The sequence below is a fragment of the Papaver somniferum genome, chromosome 5 (assembly GCF_003573695.1).
Source record: "Papaver somniferum cultivar HN1 chromosome 5, ASM357369v1, whole genome shotgun sequence".
In the NCBI taxonomy this organism is placed as follows: domain Eukaryota; kingdom Viridiplantae; phylum Streptophyta; class Magnoliopsida; order Ranunculales; family Papaveraceae; genus Papaver; species Papaver somniferum.
In genome coordinates, this window is record NC_039362.1 from 134,035,367 (window position 1) to 134,057,814 (window position 22,448).

Here is a 22,448-nt window from a genome sequence, read left to right on the forward strand (position 1 = left end):
CTTGTGGTTGAGCAATACTTTTGTTCCAGAAAAGACAAATATTTCCTTTTCTACCAAGACAAGAGTTATGAATTACCATTTTTTCCATACCTGGAAGATTCAATTTCTGATAGAAAGAAGCACTGCAAAAAACCTTCGGTTCTGCTATAAAAACTAATGAAGGACTAAATTGATTAACTAAAGACCAAAGTTTGTCCTGAGCCCTTAATCTTCTTAGGCCCCTGACATTCCAAAAGATTATGTTCATTGTTTAGTTGGAGGGTTTATGGTACCCCCTTTACCAGGATTCTTTCTAAAATTATATTTATTATTCAATGGAGCTTGTTTAGTTACCTTAGGATGGACTCCCAGTAGTTTTTTAAGTAACTTTATTCTTCTCCACCACTTTGGCCCAAGAAGTAACTTGCACTGGTGTAGTCACTATTGTACCATTTTTTCCATCAACAAATTTAATCATAATATTATCCAAATCCACTGCTTCAACTGTTGTTTGTGTTGGTACTTCTATTATTAGAGCTTCAGGCATTTCTACATTGTCTTCAATCTCCAGAGGGCTAAATTTACTTTGTTGTTACAAAAATTCACTACTAAAGGTACTTGCTCGAACAATATTATGAATAGACTTAACTACTGAATCTTCTTTAAATGAAAAATCACAGATATCAAAGGGAATTGGAGTAGGCTTCTCCTTTGGATTAATCTTTTCCATTGAATTAGTCTTCTCTTTGAATTTGTTGGATCCATATGTTCTCTTTGTTGTTCACCATTGTTCTTCTCAAATCTACATTCAACATTTAAGTGCCCCACAATTTTACATGATGAACAGAACTTAGGACAACCTGGAATCAAAACATCTTGAAAAAAACCTCCATACTTTGTTCCAATCCAGACCTTGCTAGGAATGTGCTGAGAAAAATCTACTTCAACCAATACATTTGCATAATAACCAACTTCACACCTAGCAGTAACATTATCAATTTTAATTGGACTACCAATTTCATTACAGATTGTAAACAAAATCTTCGCATTCCAGAATTCTAATCTTAAACCAGGAAAACGCACCCACACCATTGCTTTTGAAGTTCTTTGACTTACTGGACGAAAGTTGGAAACCCAATTTCTAACTTGTACAATTTGATTCAAAACTTCTCATCTCTGGGATTTAATCAGATGTTTATCTTGTTCATTATCAAGTTTGATGGTGAAGAAACCCCTGCCTAAAGGGATGAGTCTGCAGTCACCCATTAATTTCCATTGACTTCTTAGAATAACTGCTGCATCTACAAACTTAATCTTCTGTAAATCAAGTCTTCCTATAAGAGAGAACTTCCATGGATCTAAACTTTTTTCAAACAAATCATCAGGTAACTCAATCGAAGGAATTTTGTTAAAATTATTTTTATTGCTCAATTTCTCCATTTCAGAAGTTTTTTGATCAATCAAAGTGTTTTTAGGACAATAATACATTAACCAACACTTCAATTAATATCAGTAATCATTGTAAACCAAAAAGAGAATTAAAGCGATCAAGATTTTCACCTGAAGAAACACTGAAAACGAGATCTGAGAAGAAAATTTTTGCCGAGTTGTTCGCCGATTCACGGAGCTCTACTCAGACTGATTCCAATTAATTTTAATAACTTCTTGCTAACCTTGGTTAACCTAAGTCTTTTCTGACGTGAAAATAGCCTAAATTTATGGCCTACATGCTACTAGATCAAACATGATCTAGCAGTGGGAGAGCGAAATTATTTCCCTGAGGAGCAACCAACTATTAAGGGGTTCAACAAAAATGTAAGTCTTTCCTATTTAGTGATGTAATTGTAATATAATACTATTTTGTTCAAGTTGTTAATTCCCCATAATGGTACCTAAACTTTGAATTTATTTATAAATATTCTATGGATTGCATAAGTACAATTCAGAGAGATTCCAGTAAATGTTTGGAGGACTCTGTGGAGAAAAGGATGAAAGTATTCAATTGTTATCTAATAAAATAAAAATGCCATTTCTAGAATTGTTATCTAATAAAAAAATTGAAATTTCAGGCAAATGGGAGAGTGACAAGTAAGAATCCCATGGGATTACATTCCACATAGTATGTGACTTATGGATCAGGCTGCCGATTACATTCTCAAAAAGATACGTGGGAGGTTGTCTAAAAATGAAGCCCTGATATGGATGGAGCATGCATTATTTATCGGCGCTCTTGACTGTGACTATACTGGTGGTAACATAACATGTAAGTACTAGTCTGTTTTTTTTTTTTTAGCTTTCACTAGTTTTTCATATTAAGTCAATTTTTCTTGTCGTCTCGTCCAGAAAATCAAAACATAAAGCCTGTCAAGACAAGCAAAAATTGTCATGACCATGACCTAATTGCATTACATCATCCCAATTTGTTATCAAATCTCTAAATAATATACCTATGAACTATCCAAACTGAGAATCCAATTGATGTAGAAATCTTTTAACTTCGTTTATAATAGTCTCGTCATCTATGTGTCTTCTTTTGTCCATTACTCTCTTACTTCTTTCATACCATAATGCCCACATAATCCCAAAAGGTGTCATTGGCAAAATATTTTTAGCTAAGATGTTACCTTGTCTTGTTGTCCATAGTTCCAATTGCTCTCACACAGATGCTCTAGGTGTCCAAGCTGGTTGCATTCTGGAGGTGAAATAATTCCAGATTGTTCTCGAGTAGTTTACAGGGAATTATATTTTGTTGTATTTTCACAAGAGATTGTATCTGATCCACTGTTCAGAGGTGGTGGTTCTAGAATCTTACTTTATTATTTGTCGAATTAAAGTATTCCATAAGGTCTTAATTGTTTATATTCTTTTGTTGTTTCAGTTAGAATAATAACCTAGAAAGATGGTATCCAAGTTGTGAAACTTTATAGAAGAATAACCTCTATACAAAATATTTTTAAGCGATTCCAATGACATGCTTATATAGATGTTTTACTATATTTTATTTATCCTACTAGTTTATAGTGTAATTTAAATAATTTGGTTTTTGGGATCAAATGTCTCAGCATATGGTGTCATGGTTGTGATACAATGACATCCCATCCCCTAGATTATTATTTACTATGAAGTACGAGAAGCCAAGCGTCCAATAATCAATTACTTTCATACAAATTGGGAACAAAGGATTAAAATTCCTAAATTCTAGTTTCGATCTTTAATTTGATGGTATCGTTTATCCACCACGTTTTTAGTAAACCAAAATATGTTTGAAAAACTTTGTGATTTAATAGTTTTGTATGATGGGTTAGACTTAGAGAAAAATGAAATGTCCCTGCGTAGGTTCAAGATATGTTACACCACCTTCAGAGCAACATAAGTCGTTTTATTACTAGAAACATAATGTTTCAAAGCTTGTGAGATAAATTGTTATAGATAATTGATGGGAAAGAAACTTTATGATTCACTTTTCCCTTGTTTACAGAAAAAAGAAGGAAAAAAAAAGCAACTTGATGCAGTGTTAGGAGAAAACCGTCATGGAGAAGGGGAAGTGAATGACAAAATAACGCAAGCTATACATGTCATCCAGGGCTGAGATAGATTTTGTGGCATGAAAATGAGATCATCTAGATTGGCAGGTGTGCTTGTTGATAAATGTAGTTTTACACACAATGAGGGCATTTAAAGATATTTATGTGTTTCAATTGGACAATTTCCATTCCGCTGCCCTATGGTGTCTCAATGTTCGGTTCGCATCGTAGTAATTAGGAGTCTCATATATTCTCTTTGCCCAAGATTCAGCGTAACCGATCAACACCCCTCCTCCATCTGTTGGAAGTCCATGGGAAAAACCATCAACTCGAGTCGGGATTACGTTATTCTCATCAGGAATGTGCAAACGTTTAACCCGACGCTCATCGACATGCTTCTCTTTCAGAGGCTTTGGTTGATGTTGAGGTTCTTCATTAACATGACCACCATCAACTTCTTGTTCTTCTCTTTGTATCTCTGGAAGTGGTTCACGAATTACCAATGTTGCGTCTTTGTCAGCTCCTGTGCCTCCATCTCCCAATTTTTTGTTACCTCCTCCTAAAGGATCGGGTGTTTTAGAAGTAGAAGGCGTAACCTCCATCCTCCTCCTCTTTTTACCTTCGTTATCCTAAAACAAGTTTAAAATTTCGTTAACATATTGAAAGTTGGTGAATTAACTCAAGTCTAGGATTGTAAGAGATAACCAATCACATGGTTTGGCTACCCGTAACACCTATTATGAGACGAACCCAATAAATATTAGTTAATTTTGTAAAACAGCGCAATGTTCGGCTTGCAATGCAATGATCATAACAAGCCGAACCTATCAACTATAGGGTTCGACAAGCCCGACAAAGCCATTATGCGCCGAACCTACACCTAGTCTATGTACGTTGCAAACCAGCAGAACATGGTTCAACACATATTCAATACTATCGAACTAGCCGAACCCACGATATTACTCCTAAGCGTGTTTAGGTTAGGCGCATATTAAGTAAACTATTTCATGCCGAACTGTTCATATACACTTTCAGGCTGCAATTTTGAAGAACAGTTCGGCACAAAAAACAACTAACATATGCGTCGAACTTGACACTGCAACCGTCTAAAACCTTTTTTTTTGGAATTTGCCCTATTCAATCGATTAAAAACAACAAAAAAGAGATTGAGTTTGTAGAACTTACTTTCTTATCCTCATTTGAGGAGTTGGTGCTTCGATTGGTTGATTTGGTGGTTCGATTTCAGGTTCCGTTGGTTCTTCTTCTTCAATGGGTTCTTCTTGTTCAATTGAGGGATTTGAAGACGATTTTGAACGCCTACCAGTTTCCTTTTCCTTTGTTCGAACAATTATGTAGTCTAGTTTAATCGTCGATCAAATTTTGGCGAATCGACGATTAATCACGGCGATGAAAAAAATTTCTCATGAAGGAGATGGAGAGTTCGGCTAGAGGAGAAGATGGAGAGGTGATATAGAAACTGATTACTATTTTCATAAAACTGATTTTAGGTTTTTATATTAAGGGTAAGAGTAGATTAGTAATTAAAACGGTTAGAGGGTATATATGTAATTCAACTACCCAATAAATACCCCTTATAAGGGCACCCGAGATGGTACTATTAGTTTGTATGCCCTGAAAGTATTATGTATACCCTAAAACATGATTCTTTTCTTTTGCAACACAACAACTTTTAGGGGTGATTATTTTATCCGTAATCCGCGGATTTAACCAAAGTCAACTGTATTTTTGCGGATGGATGCCCGAACTGTTCGCTAATGGGTTGGACGCGGATAACATTTTTGAAATCCAACGGATTACGGATTGGGCCTGGATGCAATCTTGAAAATCCGTTGGACATCCATATCCGTTAGATTAAGAACATTTATATTGTTTCTAGAAAATATATAGGTAGTTTTGGAATTTTTAAGGTGTTTACTTGGAGTGGTACATGAAACTTCTATATTTATATACATACATAAAAGGTGCAGGTTCTATAACAAGTCATCTATACTAGTTTTATTTTTCATTATAAATTTGAAGTAACACAAATCCATTGGATTATCCGCACCCAATTCGTTTACCCGTACACTCGTTGGATGTTGGATTGGATGCGGATGCCAAATTTGAAATCCATACTGGATTGGATTGGATGCGAATGAGGTAAAAACCGGTCCATACCGGCCCGTGCTCACCCCTAGGCCAGCTCTACAGCAAAGGGAAAAAAAGCCCAAGTATTGCAAAGCAAGGCATAGGCCGAACAAGCTACAAAGGCACAACTTCTATTTCTTCCTAGCTGAAGTTCATTGCCCTCTTCCTAGTTTTTCCAAATACTAGCTACCCCCTTCCAACCTAGTCGAGCAAGCTCCTTCTACGATTTAGAGATATGATATTTCTCAACCATATCAGTGAAAACCGCTTCCTTACGCCCATTGGAGTTTCCTAACAGAGTGTTCAACTTCAAAAGTTTATCCATTTCAGTGAAAATAGGTAATATTTACTATCATATTATGGGAAAATCCTATCTATGTGATTATTCTGGTTCTTTGTTATTCGAGTTCTTCTTCGGTATGGATTAGTTCACTTTAGGTATTATTGTGTCTGATGTTCAAAATTTGGGTTGCGATTATGCCATGATAGTGTTTGATGAAATGTCGATTAGAAATTCTTGTACATTTAGAAAAATGCACTAGTTTAGTCTGTTTAAGAAACTGGTTGTATATTTGGATATGAAATGTTAAATTTGTCATAAGATTTGTTCAAAAGAATATATTTAAGTGTGTTTATTTTAAAACGAATAGGCTGGAGAAGTGCAGAAAAAGCAAGTTGAAGATATGAATGGATTGAGGAATCTATTGAAAGGCAAGGGCTTCGGGATTACGAAAGAAGCATTTAATCGAACAGTTTTGTTAGGAAAATTTCTCTGCTTTCTTCATGTTACTGAGACCTACATCTGCAGGCCTGTTCTTGTAAGCAATTGATCCCAATTTAATTTCTACTCTTTTAGCTCTATAAATTAGGGGACAATTGTGTTAGAATGTTTTTTCTCTTTTCCAGAGCTATGGTCCTAGTATGCTCCCGACTTTAAGTCAAACTGGTGATTTGATTTTGGTGGAAAAGATATCGCCTCGTTTAGGAAAGGTGAATAATGGAGATATAGTTAGTGTTCGCTCACCTGAGAATCCTAAAATGATTCTTACTAAGCGTATTTGGGCATGGAAGGAGACAATGTAACTTACTTGGTCGACCCGCTGAATTCTGAGGAATGTCGAACTATTACGGTAAAGGAAGAATAATCTCATTTCAGTATCGACATGATTTAAGTTCGTCTCAAGGATGTTTTTACTATTCTCTTAACTCATCGTTCAAGTTTTCTATTTTAATGGTCTGAAACAGGTGCCAAAGGGACATATTTGGATCCAAGGAGACAACATGTATAACTCACAAGATTCACGCGAATTTGGTCCTGTTCCATACGGTCTTATTCAAAGCAAGGTGTTTTGTAGGGTGAGTTCTCTTTTGTTTGTTATGTAAGCATGTTTATTCCGCAGATTTGAATTGTGAATGTGCTGTTGATCATATACAAATTTTATACGGATATTAGTTATATTCAACATTGTTTTGGACTTACATTTGCTCCCCCGACTGCACCCATTTAGCCAACCTTATTAACCTCACAGCATCCATCACTGTCCCAACTGCTTAACTCTTTCAGTCTTGTTGCCAAGTTCTCTCTAGGTTCATCACATCTACTGTCACCATCCTGTCCACCAACAACGCAACCTTGGAGTAGGTTTTTTTTTTATGTATAATTCGACGTAGTGATGTCATCTTAACTTGGCTTTGTTACAACGGGAAGTGATTTTGGTATTTTGTGGTTCTCAAACATTTTAGTCACTAGTTTTTATTCTTTTGAATTGGAAGTGAAAGCTTACCTTTGTTAGCTGCTTTTTTTTGTAGATTTGGCCGATCAGTGGCTTTGGATCGCTGGGCCAAGAAGTCTAGTAGTGAAGGTGATTCTTCTTTTACTTGTAACAATCTTTACACTCTCAAAACCCAAATAAAGAAAAACTGTACGATAGCGATGTTCCATAGACCCAATTAGTCTCTGATTGAGTTCCATGGACCAGGTCAATTTAGATGCTACTCTGTGGAAGAATTGAAGCTTAGTGGCGGTTTAGCTGGTTGAGTTGTTGATGCATTATTATACGGTCAGCCCCTTCAGCAAATCGTCTTTTTGATTGGTAACAAAGGACAAGAAAGATTTACAATCTAAATGTTTCTTAGTTTTCTTTGTTGCTTTTTTTCCCCTCTGAATGTGAATGATTGTAACAATGCAGACGATGCTATTTTTTTCTCAACTGAACTGGGATATGATAGATTTCGATATTGCTATTGACAACAGAATATCTTTTCCAGGTTACGGATTTCCATTTTGATTTTCATATGAATGTGTCTATGGGGAATGAGACTACTACAGTTTTCATTCTTGTTTGTTTGATTTTCAAGTAATGAGCCCAAAGTGTACAAAAAGGAGGTGTTAATGCTGTTTTTCATATCATTCTTACTAATTCAGAGGTTAAAACTAGTCCGAAGGCTCGTAAAGTACGTGCTCTCCCTCCACCAGAGTTTGTGAGCCCCAGAATCTGCAACAGATTATAGAATTCTTGTGTTTCCTGATCTAATGGTTGTTTGTTGTATCTTCCATTGTCAATTATTTGCAGCAGCATTGGATGCCAACTGGTGAGAAATATAGAATCCAGTCTCACCAACCAAACCAACTGCCAAACCAGAACCTATAGCTGAGTACCTTTCCTTTTCTTTCCTTCTCATCAGAATTGAGACTTGTGAAGTCTTTCTTGTCAGTGTAAAACTTGGTTCTCAGGGTAAAAAAAAGATAACCTCTCTTTAACATCTCTCCAAGCACACAAAACCCATGATTCAGTTGGTCTAATTGGCACAAGCAATTGATCAAAATGTTGAATGTAATAAAACTTGGTTCAACCCCAACCAAATTCATCTTCTTATACAAACCAATGACATCTGAACCACACATGATCTTTGATAATGATCCCAGTACCTGATTAAATGTAACAATGGATGGCAATGGCCTTTCCAGAATCAATCGGTCAAAGTATCTCAACCCGTCAACCAGCTTCTGAATCTTCCCAAACTTACACTCATCCGTTACAAAACACTCAAGTTGTGTTACTGTATTATAATAACCTTCTCTTGAACCATGATAATTTCTCACATTATAGTATGCAGATGCAGAAATGAATAATTGAAGATTGCCCTTGTATCAAGTTGCAGTAATGTTGAACTTGATTTCATTTTCTCCTCTGCTACTTGTATTTAGAAATTTTTACAGGAGAGAGTGAGAGATTAGCGCTCATGGCATGGCATGGCCGTGGCCTGATGCTGGCTGTGCTGCTAGGCTGTTCAGAAACAAGTTTTTTTTTTTGTTCTTTTTGGTACCAGGCCGTGGCCTGACGCTGGCTGTGCTTCGATAAAGGAGTTTTCGACTTCTTTATTGGTTTTTATCTACAAACTTTAATAAAGGAGAACAAACTTGTATAACCTGAAAACAAACATAACGCAAGAATAGATATCGTGTCAAATATCACAAGTTACAATAGCCTACAGACATATACCTAAAACAAATGGAAAATTTAGAATGCTATGTTAGACCACGAGTGTTTGCACAACTTCCCAATGCCCATACCTGCTGCACACATGCATCAATGCCGTCTTTGACATAACTGACAGTTTTTTTTAGCCAAGTTCTATAAACTGACAGATATGTTCCTAAACTAGAGCCCGAATCTCACAAGTCGGCCTACGTCAAAGGTTGCTCGGTATCACTATCACATCTTCTTTCATATATACTTCTTAGGGTAAGGTTTTTCTTGATCACTCTGTCGACTTTTTCCGTTAAAGGTTGCTCGGTCTTCTTTCATATATACTTCTTAGGGCTAAGGTTTTTCTTGATTCAATTTGGCGGAAATACTAATGAAGAGGAAAAGGCAACCATCTATGGTGACAAGAAGAAGAAGAAGAAGAAGAAGAAGAAGAAGAAGAGAATCGTAAGCATAGTCGATGATTCATGTAAAGTTCATCATCCAGAGGAACACTAGCCCGATTCAGCTGCACTAGTAAGTACTGGTACAATTCAGTTGTCAATGATAAACGATTTGCTGCACAGCACGTATCTAATCAGAACACTGGCACTAGTACAAACAATTTCATCTTCAGTCTCCTTAATGTATTCCAGGGGAAGCAGGAAAATTGTTACGTATTCAATTTCCGACAAAAACGATTCAATACAATTGATTATGAATTACTAACTGAAGCACGTTCCAATATCCCATATGAACTAGTAGGGTATTGTAATGGTTTAGTTTGCGTTAGAGCAATGAGCAATGACAACCTAGGAAGATGTAGGATAACTGTGATTAACCCGGCACGGAATGAAAAACTTGCACTCTTTTATTTGAACCCTATAACGAATCGTGGTGGCATTGGAGAATATATATGTCGTGGTTTTGGTTTTGATTCATTGTCACTGCAATACAAGGTTGTAGTTATCTATACAACAGGAATAGAAGCAGAAGAGGAGTTTGTTTTCATGGTTTATACATCTGGAGTAGCTGAATGGAAAAGGAAGGTCATTAGCATTTCTGAAATCACACCACCTGCAACTTCTTCTTCTTCATATCCGCTGCCTAGACGAAGAATGGTGACAAGAGCTTGGAGAGAGTACTGTAGATCAGCCACTCTTTGCGGAGGTGATCTTTATTGGAAGATAACTAATTACATACAAGGAGGAGAAGGGGACACAACAATCAATGATGACACCTGCCATGTTAGTTACCACAATACCAGATCGTGCTGTATAGTACGTGGTAACTTTTAGGCAAACCATTTCCGGATCTGAACAAACCGCATGAGTCAGAACTGACAGCTGTGGGCCTAAACTAGAGCACGAATGCCACACGTCAGCCATTTCTAGCACGTCAAAGGTTACTAGCGGAATTAGTGCCAATTCAGTATCACAACTTAAATTTCTTCTTTTATACTACTTCATTTGAGAATTAGGGTAAGGTTTTTCTTAATCACTCTGTTAAACTTTTTCCAATTTTTCGATTCAATTTGGCTGAAACTCTAAGAATGAAGAGGAAAAGGGCAATCATCTATGGTGACAGGAAGAGGAAGAAGAAGAAGAGAATTATCGATGATGATTCAGGTAAACTTCTGCCACAGGAACTAGTCATCGATAATATTTTAACGAGATTACCAGCTCGGCCACTCACCAGATTTAGCAGCGTCAGTAAGTACTGGTATAATTCAATTTTCAATGATAAACAATTTGTTGCCCAAAACTTATCTCATCAGAGCACTCGTTTATCTCGTCAAAACAGTGCTCATTCTAATACAAATAGTTTCATCTTCAGTCTCCTTAATGTATTCGATGATGATGTTGGGGACGAGGAAACTTGTTACATATTCAATTTGCGACAAAAACGAAATCGTAAAATTGAATATGAATTACTAAGTAGAGCACATTTTGAAATCCCAAATGAACTAGTAGGGTATTGTAATGGTTTAGTTTGTATTAGAGAGATTAGCAAGGACAACGTAGAAAGAGCTAGGATAACTGTGATTAACCCGGCAAGGGATGAAACACTTGCACTCTTTTATTTGAACCCTATTACGATTCGTGGTGGAGGTAACGGGATTGGAAATTATTTATGTCATGGTTTTGGTTTTGGTTTTGATTCATTGTCACATCAATACAAGGTGGTAGTTATCTATACAACAAGAATAAAAGCAGAAGAGGAGTTTGTTTGCATGGTTTATACATCTGGAGTAGCTGAATGGAAAAGGATGGTCATTAGGATTTCTGAAATCACACCACCAGCTTCTTCTTCATTTCCGCTGCCTAGACGAAGAATGGTGACAAGAGTTTGGAGAGAATATTGTAGGTCAGCCACCCTTTGCGGTTGTGATCTTTATTGGAAGATAACTAATTACATACAAGAAGGAGGAGGGGATACAACAATCAATGATGATAACAAGGAGGAAATGTTGCTCTCGTTTGATATCTGCAGCGAGAAGATGCAGTTCATTCGACTCCCAACTGAATGTAGTAGGACGACAGTGAGCAAGAAAATTCTAACAGATTTCGCAGTTCAAGTTGATCACCATCTTCTGGAGTTTAAAGGATATCCGTGTGTTGCAATTTCTGAGAAGACAATGTCAGTCATACCAGGTCATCGTCTTGGTCATCGCAGCCGCAGTTATTGTTGTTGTGGTTTTGATATTCGTATGTACGTACTCAAGGACAAGGTCGAGCAAGTATGGACCGAGGAGGAGTTATTCGAAGTAACTTTTGAGGACACTGAGCTTAGTGATCTACCATCTCCCTTTCGTTGTTCTTGCCTTGAAAAGTTTGATAGATTTACCCCTCCTACACGTATATTGAGTTTCTCTGATCAGTTGGTCTTCTATTGGTTCGACGGTGAAAACCTCGCATACTTCAATTTTCATATGAATAATGATGAGCTCATGGTGGTAGAGGTTCCCTCTCGTCCAGTGGAAATTCGGGATATTCTTATCGCTAAGATGAAAGGAATCTCTCCATGCCCATACGTGGATTATCATCTACACGCTAAAGTGGAAAACATCCTTTCTCTGAAAACCTTCATTCCTCAAGGAGGACGGACTACCATTAAATTTGACTGTTATTATGATTTTCAGAAGTTTTTAACTTCTACAGTAGATAATGCACCTGCAGGCTGGCTGACTATGGGAAGAAGTTTGAGAAAATATGAAGTTTTCTACTAAGCTAGGTACGTCCTAGTATAGACTTCAGTGAAGTATGTTTTCTTTTCTTTTTTCTTCCTTCCAGATTTTCACAATGGAACATCTAATAATGTGGCATAATGCCTAGAGTGAATTTGAGTTTTAAATATCCAATTATGAATTCATTTTTCTTATATGTTTATTTCATCAAAAAGGAAGTTGGTTTATGTACAATAAATTTAGCTTGGTCTGCTGGTGGACCATATTGCCTTTCTTGTAATCAAGAAATGCTTGAATTGTTAGGTACTTAGTTAGAAGAAGCCAATGACAAATGTATTCATATCATCAGTTCTGAACCAATGCTCTAATTTGGCAGTGAAAACGGTGATGATCATCGATCTTACACAAAAACTCTAGATTTTAGGAAGGGTAAATACATTTTCTTTACGTCTTTGTTACAGAGCTTCGGCACAAACCAAAATCAGCAGACAAATATGATGGAGAAGAAGATAAAGTTCACTTCTACATCGTCGCTCCATCATAATTTCTTCCCTCTTTTTCTCTGATGATCAAATTAACGATGTATTTACTCGAATTTGGATTCAAATTCCCTTCTGATCGTTCCATCAAAGTTTATTTCCTCTCTGATTATCAACTCAACATAGAACTAATTTGGTAAGATTTTTCTGGAATTTTGAGTTATTATTAGTTAGAATTGAGTTACTTTGAGTACCCATTTTTTTTGTGGTTTTTCTAGGAAGTTTTTTTTTTCATCAGTGAGAAAGTATCAATGTTCAGACTGGGTTTAGGGAAAAAATTAGGGCATTATCCTAATTTCTTCGATTAGGGTTCGTTCTATACTTTTGATTTCATTAAGCCTTGGATTTGAGTACTCAGTGATAATCTAAGGTTTATGTTGTGAGTTTAAGGTTTCTGAACGCCATCTGTTTGTGTAAATGCTTGAGAAAACCCATTTTAGTTTATGCACTAATTTTTGGTTCAAACTACAACACTACTAAACTGATTATAGAGACAACACTGAAAGGTGACCAATGAGGTGCATATTGTAGCAATCAAGGCGCTCAACAGCCTCAACTGCACATTAATTTAATGTTTCATGAAGCTTATTGCAGTACTAAATATGGGTTTGCTCTGTTGACGTGCTTGGATGAGTTTATGCTTTGTTATTATTCTTTATTCTTTTTTCTGGATGATAATGGAAGTAGAAAAGCAATTTTGTTCATTTGTTTAGAGTATGTATTTTATTTTATCTTTTGTGTTTCATTTCAGTGTGCACATGTGAGCTCCAAAAAATTAAGTTTTTCTATACTAATAAAATGAAAAGGTTCAATGTTACAGTTCCAGTACCACTAACGTTCTCGGTTCGAGATATCTCCATCGAGAGACATGAAATAAAATGAAAGGAAAGTTAGTTAAAGGGTAGATGGATTAGTTAGATTAGATAGATAGATTAGATTAGTAGATGGATTCGCTGCTCCATTTTAGTTTGTGCACTAATTTTCCATTCAAAATGTTCTGTTAACTTTTATGAAGAATTTTAACTCACTTTTGGGTTTATTTGTAGATGGATTCATTGCAAGGTTTTCACTTTTGGGTTTATTCAAAATGTTCCAGATTTTGATCCGCGTCGAAGTCCAAGAATTATCGACCAACAACAAAGAGATACTCTTTCGGGTTTTCATCTGCGTCGCAGTCCAAGACTAATCGAGCAACAACAAAGAGATGCTCACTTAGAGAGGCGTTGTGTTCACTATACAGTATTACGAGATTCAATGACAGAAGTCGAAAAGGAAGCAGTTCTTGAAAAACGGCGTAATGCTTATCGCATCCAGAAAACAAGAAATGAATGCGGAAACACAGCAGAAATAAGTGAGCAACTCTCTATCACCAGCTCCGGTTCGACCACAAGACCATGGAGCAGGAACCAGTACAACGAGTAAGTGATCGATGCATATAATCTATGTACATTTGAGTATCTTTATCTCTGTACGTTTGAGTATCTTTCTAACATCTTTACTGATTAAAAAAATAGACATCTTTCTACCACCCAACTGTCTGCCTAACCTACAACCAACATATAGTATTATAGAGGGACAGAACTAATGTTAATGTTATTGCGGTGGATAGATGAGTTGAGAGGAACAAGTGGAAGGCTAAATACTGTAAATAAATGGTAGTGAATCAATTAGTTGAGAGGGACAAACAAGACTGAATACTGCAAGATAAAACCATTTGGTGTACAAAAAAATTACACCAGAGAAGTTTAGAATATACAAATTAGAGGTGAGGTACCTTTAAATGGAGAGCTCATTTTTTATCTACATAATGCTCGATAAAACATTTGGTGTACAAAAAAGTAACACTAGAGAAGTTTAGAACACAAAAGAGAGGTACCTTTAAAACTGGATATTAATATTATTAAGGAAAAAATATGTGGAGCTCATTTTTAACAATTAGCAGGTACTTTGATTGAAAGAGCCAAGAAGCGTCGATCTGAAATTGCGAGGAATTGACAGCTACTGAAAATAAAAGAACCAAGAAATGTCGCCATGAAATCAACCCAGAACAAAGAGAACTTCGATTGCAGGAACGACGTGTTTTGGACAAGGCAAAAAGAAGTTCAATGAGCGAAAATGAATTAGAAAGAATCCGTGAAAGACATCGTATTTCTTATGCAAACACAACTAGGCTTGGAAGTAAAAACAGAGAGGATCAGGAAGCACAAACAAGCACCGGTAGGTTTATAATAGATAACTGCATTGTTTAGTTAAGTTACCTTTTTTATACAGAATTTATTATGTCAGATTTTTGTACTATTTAATGTTTTATAATCGCGTTTTTGGCGTTAGATCGCAATGAGGCTCCTATAATTAACCTCCGTAAAAGCCCACGGTTGATAGAGCAGGCTCAACGTCAAGAATCATCAAATCCACCGAATCAAAATTCAAACATAAACTGTAGTGGCACAGGTAAGCTTACTCTAAGGATACTTTTATTGCTCTTTTTTTCGCAATTCTCTTTTTGCCAATTACTGTTGATAAAGTAAAAATGTACATTTTTATGGTAAGATATAATGTGACAGCCAAAGTCGTGGGGCAAAACATTGCAACTTTCAGTCCCATTTTCTTAGCAGGTTCATAAGCCCAATAAACACCACTGAACTAACATATAATAATTCCTTTGTTTCAAAATTTTTGTAGGAATTGAGGGGAACATGCCCTCCAGGTTCAGCCGCCTTCGCGAATCCCCAGGTTTCTCAACCAAGATAGAATGGATGAACCGGGACCAAGTACTAACAGACCTACCCTTGAAAAAATATGCAGCCAACACCTTACTCGGTCATCACAACATCGACATGAAAATAAAGAAGGGCACGCAGGGGGAACAAGTTGGGGTAAGACAGAATAATGTTCATTGTCGAAATTGTTTTAATTACTGTGAACTTCTTCAAGCAGCTGGTAGTGGTGATTATGTCCACGGTGAAGCTGATGGGGCAGACTGGTGGTAGTGAGAAGATGGACTGGTGGCGCTGTATTGCTACTGACTTAGTGTTGTAGACTGTATGGAAGGGAGGTGATGCATGCAGGTGAGGTGGTGATGCAAGTAATGAATGTTTGAGATTGTACCGGTTGGCGCTGGTGGAATGGGACCTGGAGGTATGTTGAAAAGAGGAGATGTTGCTGTAGATGGAGACTGCATGGTGTTTGTTGTATGGGAGATGGGAATATTTCCCTGAAGCGAAGATGGTGCAAAGAGGAGCAAAGCTCTTTTTTGTTATTGATTAGCTCAAGGTGTAAATAATCACCACCAACAGCTGTTTGAAGAAGTTCCCTGCTTTTGTTTAATAATTTATCTATTTGCTTTAATTTACTCATTATAATCAATGTTGATATTGTCACAGATAATGAAAGAAATGTTGATATTGGCACAGCCAAACGTCCATTTGAAAGAACATGCCGAAGCCCCAGGTTCCTCAATCAACATGTAATGGAATAACCAGGACCAAGTACTACTGGTGCTTCTAAATCGACAACTTCTACTTCCGAAGGTATAATCTTTGACAACTTCTACTTGATGAAAACCCTTGCCAATTTTCATCAAATCAGACCATTTTTCTCATGCGCAAATGTGCATGATGACCATTTTTCTCATGCGCAAATGTTTTTCTCTTTTCCTCTATTATTTTAATTTTGGTGTCTATTGTGTATGGGTTTTTCACTCTGAAATGTAAGTCGCATCTAATTGATTACAAGAGATAAAATTGTAAAACGGTAATTTTTATTTTGAAGGCAGATTTTTCGCCTTAGTATTATAGTTTGTTATCCCGTAAGTTTTGTAACGGAACGACATGCTGCAGGTGCATCGCACGTGCGTATTTACTAGTGTACATATAGAAAAAACGCACTAGTTCAGTCTGCCTAAAACAGGTTGTAAATTTGGAGACCGAGTTAGTAGTTATATAATCACAGGGACTCGGGTGTTTTTCTAGTAGTTAGTGTTACTTCACAGGCTGATAAAGCTGCTAGATGAGTTTGAAGTGTTCCCTTTCATATGGTAGTCTTGTTTTCACCAGCTTTACTTTAATCTCAAAGTTCATATCGAAGTTGCTAATTGGCATAGAGATCGAATTGTTTCTTCTATGTCATGTTAGTTTCTTTTGTAGCCATAATTATGTTTACAGCTAATATCTATTTCATGTATGAATTGTGAGTTAAGTTAAACTAGTAAACCAGTTCACAAGGTGTGTCAGTGGCATGAAATAGATATTTTTAGTGTTTACCATGCATGTTGCGAGTTGCATAAGGTTTCTTTTCGCAGTATTTTTTCTTTGATTCAGTTCTTTATGGTTTTTCATTTTGCTTTGCTATGCTGCAGCATTCTCCCTATTCCTATGGTTCATTATTTACCGGTTCTACCACATTTTCATCTGCAGTCCTGCTCTTGTAAGCAATTGATCCCAATTTTCTACTCTTTGCCTCTGTAAATAGTGGGACAATTGTGTTTGAGTGTTTTTTTTCTTTTCCAGGTGTATGCTCCCAACTTTAAGTCTAACTGGTGATTTGGTTTTGGGGGGAAAGATATCACATCGTTTAGGGAAGGCGAGCAATGGAGATATAGTTCCAGTGTGCTCACCTGAGAATCCTAAAAAGCTCTTAAGCGTATTTTGGGCATGGAAGGAGACAATGTGACCTACTTGGAGGACTCTCAGAATTCTGAGAAATGTTTATGGTAAATGAAAAATAATATGCCTGACATTGATGTTTTTTAGTATTCTCTTAACTCATCGTTCAAGTTTTCTATTTTACTGGTCTGAAACAGGTGCCAAAGGGACATATTTGGACCCTAGGAGATAATGCAGATGCCTCACAAGACTCACGCCAATCCAGTCTACCAACAACACAACCTTGGATTTACTAAAATATAGGTTTTTTTTTTGTTTTTATGTACAATTCAGCGTTTTTGATGTCATTTTAACTTGGCTTTGCTACAACAGGAAGTGATTTTGGTATGACAACAGAAAGCTTACCTTTGTTAGCTGCTCTTTTTGTAGATTTGGCCAATCAGTGGGGCTTTGGATCGCTATGACAAGAAGTCTAGCAGTAAAGGTAGGTGATTTGTTTTTTACCGTAACAATCTTGCATTCTCATTTTGGATCTTTTTCTCTTTTGTAATGCACTCTCTACACTTGCTTTTATTAAATGGATTCCTTGGCGGAGATTGAAGCACATAGGTTACATTAATGTATGCAAATTGTGTATCTCATGTTGTTCTGGCTTTAGTGTAAGAGAACAGTGGATTTACTCAAAACCCGAATAAATAAATAGTGTACGATGGCGATGTTCCATAGACCCAATTACTTGCTACTCTATGAATGACTTGAAGCTTAGTGGCCGTTTAGCTGGTTGAATTGTTTGTGCATTATCCTTCAATCAGCCCCTTCAGCAAATCCTCTTTCTTACCACGTTGAAAAATTTATTATTTGGTAACATAGGACAAGAAAGATTTACAATCTAATATTCTTGTGGGTTTCTTTCTCATAGTTAGTGTCAGTGACCCATTATGCACCTTAGCTGAGCAATTCCTTTCATTGACCCGTCCTTCTTTCTGAATATTCCATTCCAGAACCCTCTCCTATGGAGCAGAAGATTGATCTCTTTTATTCATCAGACTTAAAGAATTGTGAAATTATGCTGCGCCACTCTTCTCCACAAGCAAAATCCAATGGCTTGCAAGTGTCTACTCATTGTGTTATTACTTGTTATGCACTTTGAATTAGTGAGTGATCACTGATGAGATGACTCCAAAATTAGAATTTGGAGTTGTTTTAAACAGAATAGAATCAATACCTCATTATTAAAAGAATCATCTCTTTTTCTATCTTATTTCTATGTGATGATTCAAAACAATGTTTCAATCAACATCGAAACATTGTGATGATTCAAAGCTTGCTCTTCAAAGAATTGACACATACTTATCCATGCATATAAATACCCAAGGATACTTGCTCATAACCTACTCATTTTATTTCGTACTAGTCTCCCGCTCTGTTAACAGTAACTACTCCCCGCATAATTTGTTCCTAGTAGGCTCAGGCTCTCTCAGCGATACTTTAAAATCAAGAAGTACGAAAATGGATTCCGAAAATACAATTGCAGCAACCATGCGCTCGATTGAAAATATGTGGCGACTCTTCTATCAAGACCAAAACTCAAGAAATTCTCCAACAGTATGTAAAGAATCCCTTAATATTTCTTAATCCTATTCTTCTGGTTTCAACCTATTTTCTTTCTCTTGCATGGGAAATCAACTCCGTCAGAACCCTATTTCGATTCTAAGTTTTCCTGTTCTAATTGCAAGCAATTTGATTTTATTCCTCTGAGACCTCTTTTTTGTTTTTGTTTTTTTTCTTCCAGTTAGATGAGGATAAACTTGGGTTTAAAAGGGTGATGAACAACATCGCGGAGCATGCTGTTCAGTCCCAACTAAAGGTAATTCAACATTCCATCCAATCAAATATCTTAATTTCTTATCTAATTGGGTTTGGAATTTCACTAATTTTTTTTCTTATGGTGATCAAACAGACATTCGAGGAGAAATATTCTCCTAAAAAGTGTCCAAATTGCGGCAAATTGAAGAAAGCTGGAAGGAAGATGGTTATTGCAGTAGATGCAGCCCGAAGGTTTGCATATTTTGGGAAGCATCCTCAACAACCTTCATCAGTTCAATTGGTTTCTTCTGACTCTGTCAAGGATGGGCATTCCGGCAATGAAGAGTGTCAGATTTCAATCAGGTCAGGAAAAAATGGAGAGACATTCAAAGTGGGAAGATATTCCATATGCACAGGAAAGATTGAGTCCAAAAATTATGAAGAAAAATGAGACTCACCAGAGAATATCTTCCCCAAAGAAGAAGAAAGTTACTCCATCTCGACATAGATACAGTAATTCTGATGTCATACTGGCGCCAACTTTGATGCGATTCGATCCGGATACAGTAGAATCAAGATCGCACATATTCAGATTCCTCAAGTTGCTCTGAAAGTAGAAGCCGGTCAAGGTCTATTTCACCTGCGAGGTCTACAACTTCCTCAACTGGTTCCAATTCTCCCACTAGATATCAAAGAACATCGTCGTGGGAGTCGACATATTCTGCTTCGTCATCTGGTTCCGTTGCTCCAAATACAAGATACAGCGAGTGGATCACCGTCGTCGTATTAGGTCCATATCAAGGAGTCGGTCGCCGGAGGATCACTCATGTAGTTCCGTGTCACGTAGTAGATCACCAGATGAGGTCTACTCACATAGGAAGAGACGCGAATCCAAGCATTATCCATCAAATCATTCCACTGACAATGTGGGATGGCTTAGACGAATCAAGAACAAGCTTGGGTTCCATCATCCCGTCCGTCGTAATACTGGTGTCTATGCTCATCATGGCTCCATTGCAAATCCTGTAAGTAATGGTAAAACTTCATCGCAAAAGCAATGACCAAGCGGTGAGAAAGAACAAACAGGTTAAGAAGGAGCCCAAACAACATGGACATGTCAGAAAGTTCTTTGGAGGTGTAGTTGGTCACTTTCTGGGACCGAAGTCGTCAACAGCTGATAAAAGACGGTTAGAGAAAATTCATAGGAACCCTGATTTTGGGCATACCAAAATCTTTCTAGGCATACAAAGCAATAGTCCCATCTTGGGTGACCTTATAAGGGGTAACCTATGGGTAGTTCAATTAGCTATATGCCCTTAATACAAAAATCTAAAATCAGTTTTCTAGAAAATCAAAATCAATTTCCCTTAACATCTCTTCTTCCTCCTCTAGCCGAACTCTTCCCCTCTCGGGAAAAAAAAAAATTTCATCCCCGTGATTAATTGTCGATTCGTAAAAAATTGATCGTCGATTAAACTCAATTACATAATGACTCGTACCAAGAAAAAAGCTGGGACTAGGCAAACCAAATCGTCTTATAATCCATCAATTGAAGATGAAGGTGTAGAAACAGAAATTGAACCAGAAATTGAACCAACTGCATCTCCAACTCCGGAAATAAGGATAAGAAAGTAAGTTTTACAAACCCAATCTCCTATTTGGTGTTTTTCTTCGATTAAATGACGGTTACAGTGTTGGGTTCGGCTCAAAATTGAGTTGTGTTGTTAGCCGAATTGTTCTTCACAAAAGCTTCCTGTAAGTGTATATGAACAGTTCGGCATGAAATATCATGAAATTTCAAGCCGAACTTAGTCACAAATAGAGATGCATAGGGGTTCGGCGTATTCGATAATCATAATATGTGTCGAACCTAGCACATTTACGAGGTTCGGCTATTGCGATATTCATATTATGTGCCGAACCAATACAAAATTCTTACCCCAATAATTATCAGGAATATGAATGATCAGGTTCGGCTTATATAATACTTATGTAAATAGCCGAACCATGTACTACCAAAAGGTTCGGCGTTTACGATTTTCTCAATATAAGCCGAACCTAACATAATTTTTCTTCCATATCACACATGATCAGGTTCGGCTCATTATGACATTTTTTAACAAGCCGAACTAGTTGGTTCGGCTCATAATAATAACACTTTCAGCTTGCCGAACTGTTCATTCGTTGTCAATATCCAGGTGGGTCTGGATGATATATTAAGTCGAACATATTCCAGACTTGCCGAACCTTAGTGAAAAAACAACAAACTTTTTATAATTTTAAGCTACAAAAGTGAGATTAAACATAAGATACAAGTGTAACTTCTTCATCCATTGAATCAAAAACAAGTTTTTTTTCTATTCCCCTTCTCCTTCTCCAAAAAAATCTAACTAAATAATCTTAAAACTAATCACTAATCACTAATCAAAATTATTTTAACTAATCATTTGTATTAACACTAATTCTAAAAGGGCAGATTTGCCATTAAAAAAAATTGGTTAAGGGGACTTCTGATTTTGTTATTTCACATCCCTTTTTGTCTTTATTAGGTATGCCTAATAAGATTTTGGTATGCCCAAAATCAGGATTCATTCATAGACGAGCGTCTTCTAATCCTGGAAAATCACACGCCAAACTTGGATCTAAGACTAAGTATCCCAAGTCCAAGGGGTATAAACATAACAGTAAGATGAATAAACTTCTTCTGTAAGTACACAGGAAACAGTGGCTTATGTATTTGAATGTTCAATTTTAGTAGATTTTATTTTTTATTTTTTTTGTTGTAGAATTAGAAAATAGAGAAGGAAAGACAAAATAGAGGCGAAGAAGGGGAGGAAATCTTATTAGATGATGTACAATAAACTAGGGGTGTAAATAATAGGGAAAAAAACGGTTCAGTCCAAAACCCTACTAAATAGAACAGTTTAGTCCAGACCTAGTTGACTAGGTACATTTTAATCCAAAAATTGTGTAAAGACGTTGCTGACCTCCACACGTGTTTCATAAAGCACACGTGCAACGAGTGGGGACGGTTTTGTAACTAACGCATTCAACCTGGAAATGACACGTAAGCAATTTTAAATAATATAAAAAGTAATTAAAAACAATTTATCCTTTAAACCGCTCGTCCAAAATCGACAAACTTTATATATTTGGAAAGCATTTTCCGAGAGCTACAAAAAGAGTACTCATAT

The 22,448-nt window shown here is 36.7% G+C and overlaps 2 pseudogenes; both read left to right on the forward strand.

Moving 5' to 3' along the window:
• The first annotated feature begins 5,846 nt into the window (after positions 1-5,846).
• Positions 5,847-7,865, forward strand: LOC113277832 (annotated as a pseudogene).
• A 2,717-nt stretch (positions 7,866-10,582) lies between these two features.
• Positions 10,583-20,574, forward strand: LOC113282788 (annotated as a pseudogene).
• Positions 20,575-22,448: the final 1,874 nt, after the last annotated feature.